This window comes from Petaurus breviceps, unplaced genomic scaffold (assembly GCF_028583685.1).
Source record: "Petaurus breviceps papuanus isolate PSGF00001 unplaced genomic scaffold, PetGlider_PUasm1.0 90845, whole genome shotgun sequence".
NCBI classification, from domain to species: Eukaryota; Metazoa; Chordata; class Mammalia; order Diprotodontia; family Petauridae; genus Petaurus; species Petaurus breviceps.
In genome coordinates this window covers 19275336-19283565 of record NW_027187359.1, presented here as the reverse complement: position 1 = coordinate 19283565, position 8230 = coordinate 19275336, and the positions used below count along the sequence as shown (strand labels likewise).

The 8230-nt window shown below is 35.3% G+C and overlaps 1 pseudogene; it reads right to left on the bottom strand.

The window, feature by feature from the left end:
• Window positions 1-6897: 6897 nt before the first annotated feature.
• LOC138149286 (trafficking protein particle complex subunit 6B pseudogene) lies at window positions 6898-7436 on the bottom strand (annotated as a pseudogene).
• Window positions 7437-8230: the final 794 nt, after the last annotated feature.

The following is an 8230-nucleotide window of genomic DNA, read 5'->3' as shown; positions in this document are numbered from 1 at the left end:
AAATGAAAGGAGAAATGTATAATTTAGAAATATAAAGCTATAGAAATGACACAGCTGAAATATGGTTCTTTGAAAAGACAAACAAAAGTAATAAACCTTTAGGCAACTTAGCAACAAAGAAGGTCAAAAAAATTAAACAAAATTACAAATTAACATGCAGAGTCATAGCAAAACCAAATAGAACAAATGTAAAAAATAGAATTATTAGTATCTACTATCCATAGTTACATGATGACAAAACCGAGTACACAAAATAGAGTAATACTTCAACAATGTAAAATATCCAAATGAACAGAAGATCAAATAGGAATATTAGCAATTCTATCTCAGAAAAGGAAAAAAAAAAGTTCAAGTTATGTATGAACTGCCAAAGGGTGGAAAATCCTATTGATGGAGAATTCTGTAAAACTTTTAAAGGACAATTAGCATGCACACACACATACACACATGTAGTCTTAATATCTAAAATAAAGAGAATAAAGAACCATATCATTAATGAATATTGCTTCAAATGTTTTAAATAAAATCTTTTAAAGAAACTAGACATCTGATAACGTATTCATTGTTAAAAAAAATTGTATTTTTATCAAGGAGGTAAGGATGATTCGATATGAGTAAAGAAATAAACATTTTAAAATCACACTAAAATCTCAAATAATCTCAAAATATGTGGGGGAAAAACTTTGATAAAGTAAAGTTTTCATTTTGAAACTCTTGCAAAGTTGAAGCATATAGGGATTCTTTATTAAAATATAAGCCAGTATATAATATTAAAATAAATCATCTCATGGATTAAGAATTATCTAGAAGTTGTCCAATGAATATAGCAAGGTGTCCAAGTCTTCCCCTATTATTTGGTAAATTTCTAGAAATGGTAAGAATTGAAATCAAACAAAAGAAAAAAAGTAAGGGTATAAAGATAAATAGAAGAGATTAAGCTCTTCTTAATTGTTGATATTATTATGGTTTACTTAGAAAATCCTAGGGGATCATCTAATATAGTGCCTGAGACAATAACTCTAGCAAAGTTAAAGTATTTTAATATTATATTGTATATTAATACAATATTATATGATGTAATATATAATTAATATTATAACATATAATATAATTATTATATATTATTATAATTATTATAACAACAATAATAAAATAGAAAATCACATAAAGTGGAACTCCAATACAAATAGCTACAAAATGCTAAAACATATGGTGATTAACCAACCAAAGCACAAAAAGGAAATTTATTTATATATTTATGTATAGTATAGTTATATTTAATTATAGAATGTTTTAAAAATTAAAAACAAAACAACTTAAATATTGAAAGTTCAGTGATCATGCCTGAGGCATGCCACTGCTATAAAAAAGGGAAAAAAATTACCAAAGTTGATTTAGAATGTTATATTTCACATTTTATTCTATTTTTATTTCTTAATTTTGTTTTATTATTCCTTAATGCCTCATGGAGTCATTAGTTTCCACTTGCCCAATTCTAATTTTTAAGGAATTATTTTTTTCAATGAGCTTTTATATTTCCTTTTTCCATTTGGCCAATTCTACTTTTTAAGGAGTTTTTTTTTTTCCCCATGAATTTCTGTACATCTTTTCCCATTTAATTTTGTATCTCCTTTACCAAGTTATTGACTATTTTTTCATGATTCTGGTGTAAAATAGATTAAGGAGAGATAAATAAAAATAATTGAACTACCGAAAGCTATGATAAAGAAAAATAAGAACTCAGATACCGTATTTTAAGAAATTGTTAAGAAAACCTGTCCTTGGAGGAAGCTAGGTGGTGCAGTGAATATAGCGATGGCCCTGGAGTCAGGAGGATCTGAATTTAAATCTGGCCTCAGACACTTAACACAAAAATACTGGCCATGTGACCTTGGGCAAGTCAATCCCAATTGCCCTCCAAAAAACAAAACAAAACAAAACAAAAAAAGAAAACCTGTCCTTATGTTGTAGAACCAGAAAGCAAAATTTGTAAGAATCCATTCAGCACCTCCTGAAAGATATTCCAAAATTAAACCTCTCAGGGATATTATATCCAAATCTCATATTTCCAATGTCAAGAAGAAAATAGTGCAAGAGCCAGAAATAAACAGTTCAAATATCCTGGAATCACTGTCAGGATAACATAGGATTTGAATAAGAGGGTTTGGAACAGTATGTGCTACAGGGAAAAGCAGTTATAATTACAGTCAAGAATCACCTATCCAGTCAGATTGAATATTTTCCTTCAAGGAAAAAAAATGGACATTTACAGAAATAAAAAAAAAATTAAGTATTTCAGATAAAAACACTAAAACTGATTATAAAACATGATATTCAAATAAAACATAAAAAAGAGAAATCATAAAGAATCAATAAGGTAAACTATTTACATTGCTACATGGGAAGATAATGCTTGCAACTCTTAAGAATGTTATCATTATTAGAGAATTTAGAAGGTGTATATATAGACACAGGGTATGAGTGTGAGTTGACTATGATAGGATGATATGCAAAAAAGACAAAATTAAGGGTTGAGAAAGAGTGATGCATTGGAGAAAGGGAAAGGGAAAGATATAATGGGATATTATCTCACATAAAAGGGACTTAAGAGTGCTTTTTTAAGTGGAGGGGAAGATGGGATGCAGACAATGCTTGAATCTTTCAACAGCATCGGTCAAAGAGGGAATAAACACACACACACACACACACACACACACACACACACATCTAGGTATAGAAATCTAGCTTTCCCTAGAAGGAAAAAGGAGGGGAGGGAGATAAGAAAATTTGAAGGGGTGCCAATGGAAGGGAGGGTGGATTTAGAGAGGCAGTGGTCAGAAGCAAAACATTTTTGAGGAGGGGTAAGATGAAAGGAAAAAGAGAAAAGAGAATAAATGTGGGAAACTACGATGGAGGGAAATAACGCATAATCATAACTGTGAACATATATGGGTGAAGTCACCCATTAAACAGAAGTGAATGGCAGAGGCAGAATGGATTAAAAACCAGAATCTTACAATATGCTGTTTACAATAAACACACTTGAAGCAGAGAGGCACACTCAAAACAGAGGTATGTGGCTGGAGCAGAATCTTTAATGCTTCATTTGAAGTTTGAAAACAACAACAATTTCTCTCCTATCTATCTCCTATCTCAAGCTGTTTTTCCTCCAAAGAGCTGCCAAATTGATTATTCTAAATCCTAGATTTCTCCATGCAACTCTACCCACTCAAAATTTGATTGGGCCTCTCTATTACCTCTAAAATAAAGTACAATTTCCTGGTCCTTACATATAAACTACATAATATACCTCCCACATACCTTTCAAATTTTATTTATTATTGCCATTTAGAAGTTCTCTATTTGAGTCAAAGATGGCTTACTAGATTTTCTTCCATATATCACATTAAAATATATTCCTCTGAATATTTACAGAATCTATATATAATTTCAGAGCATGGCTCAGTTGCCTCCTCCTGCATCAAATTTTTTCCTTAATAATTTAGTGATTATTTCATTGGTATGTTCTCTCTGTCTCTGTCTCTCCCTCTCTTGCTCTCAAATTTGTTTTGTTTTGTATATACTTTGTATTTGAGATAGTAGGATATCGTGAGTCAAGAACTGACCTTATACTAGCCATGTGATCCTGAGAAAGTCATTTAACTTCTTACTGTAATAGTCAATGTGCTGAGCCCACAAATTAAAGAAAATCTGCAATGTTTTTTTATAAATGGACCTTCCTCACCAGAAATCCCCCACACCTATGCAACAACAGATACGAACTGCCAAACAAAGAGAAAACTTCTCTATATTTATCTGTTTGTGTATATGAATCTTCATATTAGAGTATAAGTTTTTCAAAAATAAGGCCTATTACATTTTTTTTTTCTTCACTGGCTAGCATAATGACTGGTACTTGGTAAGTATCTAGTGATTTTTTATTTTTTTTTGTCTTTATTAATTTGTTTGTTTAATTTGAGTTTACAAGATTCAGTTCCCCAGTTCTTTGAGTTTCAAATTTTCTCCCCCTCCCTCCTTCCCCCCCCCCCTGGTGGCATACAATCAGGTACAGGATCTGCAGATACTTTCACATTAGACATTGGTCATGTTATAAAGATGGTATTGGCTGGAATGAACAATGGGAAAGAGGAAACCATACCAAACAAGAAAAAGAAAGAGAGCAGGTAATTTGCTTCAATGTGCATTCAAACTGTGTTCTTTCTGGTTCTTTCTCTGCATATAGACATCTCTCTCCATCATGTGTCTTTTGGTGTTTACTTATAGCCCTGCCTTTCTGAGAAGAGTCTGGTTGTAACAGTAATGGAATTTAAAGATCCCACATATTGGCTTGGTTGAGTGTTAAAACCCAGAACTTGTGAATTCCACTTGTGGGATGGACTTGTTGACATGAAAAGAGAGGGCTGAATTGGGAGGAGCTGGTGATGTGAATTGAGAGAGGCACCACCAGAGAGAGAGGCAGAAAAATTTTTGGAAGCAGAATCATGGAGGTAGAGAGACAGAGCATTTCTGAGGGCTAGTTTGAACTGCCCAGGACTTCTGAGAGCTGCCACCCAGAGCTGAGGAGACATGGCTGTTATGCTGGTACTTTGTCTGTCTGTTTTGATGTTGTTTGGCCAGAGTCATCCACTGGTGATGGACAATCCTGTTGTTGCAGAGGTCCTGGAACCTTGCTGCTGGTTCAGGGGTCCAGAGACTGTTCTGCAGACAGAGAATGAATTGTGTCCACTGGTGAAGGACAGTGCTGCTGTTGCAGAGGTTCTGGAATCTTGCTGTTGGTTCAGAAGCCCTGAAGAAGGATTTTCTTGCTGTATGTATGTTTACAGAAATCCTGGAAGAGGGTTTTGCTAATGATTTCAGGGGTCCTAGTACTGTTCTGCTGACAGAGAATGAATTAATGAGGAAACTGGCAATGTATCTTGTGGCCTTGCTAAGCTTTGTCTCCCCAGGAACAAAGATTGCTGAGAACTTGACTCAGTTCAAGATGAAAAAAGACCTCTCTTTGGGTATTAAATGCTGTGCTTAAGCTTGTTGTAACTCTGGGGTAGATGGCCTATTCAGTTGTGATCCAAGGGTGGGAAACTTTTGACTTTTTTTGTACTCTGTGACTGACCAAATGAGTGAACTTTGCTTATGATTGGAAACGAATCTCCATTTGAGAGGAGGGGTTTTGGGATTGACTAAAGGAATGTAGTGCCTATGGGTGGAGTAGTACTTAGAAGAGGAACTTTGTGATTGACTAAATTGATGTAATGTCCAGGGGTGGAGTAGTACTTGGAAATTACTGCGTTACACTTGGAGAATGCTGTATTTTGAATTATGCTATATTTTGATTTTCTCTGCTCTTAATTTTTCACTGAATAAAATGGAGAGCAGCTAAGGTGGTATTGTGAACCTTGTGAATATGCCTTTGCTTGGCATTACACTGGTCTATCAAAGTTGGTCATCACACATATGTTGTATCTGTAATTGTGTACAAATTTTTCCTGGTTCTGCTCTTCTCACTCTGCATCATTTCATATAAGCCCCTCCAAGTAGATATGAAGTCTATCTGCTCTTTGTTTCTTATGGCACAACAGTATTCCATTACATTCATATACCACAACTTTTTTAGCCATTCCCCAATTGATGGGCATGCCCTTAATTTCCAATTCTTTTCCACCACAAAAAGAGCTGCTATAAATATTATTTTACATATGGGTCTTCCTCCTGCTTCTCTGATCTCTTTGGGAACCAACCTTAGAAGTGCTATTGCTGGGTAAAAGGATATGAAATTTCTTATAGCCCTTCTGTGCATAGTTCCTGATTGCTCTCCAGAATGGCTGAATCCATTCACAATTCCACCAGCAATGTATTAGATTTCCAATTTTTCCACATCCTCTCCAGCATTTATCATTTTCCTGTTCTGTCATCTTAGCCAATCTGACTGGTAAGATGTGGTACCTCAGAGTTCTTTTGATTTGCATTTCTCTAATCAATAGTGATTTATAGCATTTTTTCAAATGCTTATAAATATCTTTAATTTCTTCCTCTGAGAATTGCCTGTTCATTTCCTTTGACCATTTATCAATTGGAGAATGACTTGTATTCTTTTAAGCAGTTGGGGTTAAGTAACTTGCTCAAGTTTACACAGCCAGTTATTTTTGTTTGGGTGTTGAGCATCTGAGGCTGGAACTGATTCTGGGTCTCCCAACGTTGGTGCCAATGCTGTTATTCACTGCAACACCTGGCTGCCCCTGAAGTTATTTTTTTTTCTTTTGGAGGGCAATTGTGGTTAATTAACTTGCACAAGGTTACACAGCTAGTATTTTTGTGTGGGTGTCAAGTGTCTCAGACTAGAACCGAACTTGGATCCTCCTGACTCCAGGGCCAGAGCTTTACTCACTGCACCACCTAGACACTCTAATCACTTGAATTCTTATAGATTTGACTCAATTCTCTGTAATATTTTAGAAATGAGGCCTTTATCATAGACATTGGTTGAAAAAATTCTTTCCTAATTTCCCACTTCCCTCTTAATCTTGGTTACATTGTCTTTGCTTGTACTGAAGCTTTTCAGTTTCATGTAATCCAAATTATCCATTTTGCATTTTATAATGCTCTCTAGTTCTTGTTTGGTCATGAAATCTTCCCCTCTCCATAAATCTGACAGGTAAACTATTCCTTGCTTTCCCAGATAGCTTACAGTATCATCCTTTATACCTAGATCAAGCACCCATTTAGACTTAATTTTTGGTATATGGTGTTAGAAAATGGCCTATGCCCAGTTTCTGCCATATTATATTCCAATTTTCCCAGCAGTTTTTGGCAAATAGTGAGTTTTTTTTTTACTACTCAAAAAACTTTATATGTGAATAATATAATCTCTTTACATTGTAGAAGCATTTGAGTACATGCTACATCTTCTGTATCATCACGTGAAATTTACACGCTGGCATTGCTGACACTTCAGCTGTCACAATAATTTTTATCCCCAAATTTGATAAGCCACCTCTGATTAAGCCACATGTAAATGCTAAATACTTAGGAGCATGATCTAAATACTGTTTTCCTGCTGACATCTGAGTCAGGAGCCGACATTTCTTGTCTTGAAGCACATAAATGCCCTGATGATTTGTCCTTAGATTATCGATTTGTTTCCTGAAAACAGTGGTCCAAAAATATTTGCAAATGAATTTCACGATATCTAATTCATCTTTGAACTTTGCAGTGTCTTTTGTAAACCTTTCTGTCAGTCCTTGTCCTACTCTAACACCCATGTTTTCCAGCTTAGTAATGCATCTTCCATTCTCCACCTCCCCCTGATCCGCGGACTTGTAGGTGCCAGTCACCATCTCATTGTGGAGAAGCAAGAAAAGCGCCTTGTCTGCCATCTCCTTCAGCTTCTCTAGGGCTCCGGGGACCACGGAAGGGCGGAGGTCAGGGCCCTGGCACTGCTGCTGACACGGTGGATGCGGCCGCCCCCAGGGCCACTGCCTCTGGGGCCGCAGCCCGACCCAGCAGCGCCAGAGCCTGGTCTCGCAGGCGGCCAAAGGGCCAAATAGTGAGTTCTTATCCCCAAAACTGGGTCTTTGGGTTTATCAACGAGTAGATTTTTATAGTCATTGACTTCTGAGTCTCATGTACCCAATCTATTCCATTGATCCACTGCACTATTCCTTAGCCAGTACCAAGTAGTTCCGATGACTGCTGCTTTATAATACAGATGAAAATATAGTATAGCTAAGTCACCTTCACTGGCATTTCTTTTCATTAATTCCCTTAATATTCTGGACCTTTCGTTCTTCCAAATGAATTTTGTTATGATTTTTTCTAGGTCTATAAAGTAATTTTTTGCTAAATTTATTGGTATGGCACCAAATATGTAATTTAATTTAGATAAAATTGTCATTTTTTATATTAGCTCAACCCAGTCATGAGGAAGTGATGTTTTTCCAATTAGTAAGATCTCACTTTATTTGTGTGAAAAGTGTTTTGTAGTTGTGCTCATATAGGTCCTGGGTTTGCTTTAGCAGGTAGGTTCCCAAATATTTTATAATGTCTACAGTAACTTTAAATGGGATTTCCTCTTTCTATCTCTTGCTGTTGGATTTCATTAGAAATATACAGGAATGCTGAGGATTTATGTGGGTTTATTTTATATCCTGCAACTTTGCCAAATTTATTTATTGTCTTAAGTAGTTTTTTACTTGACTCTTTAGGATTCTCTAAG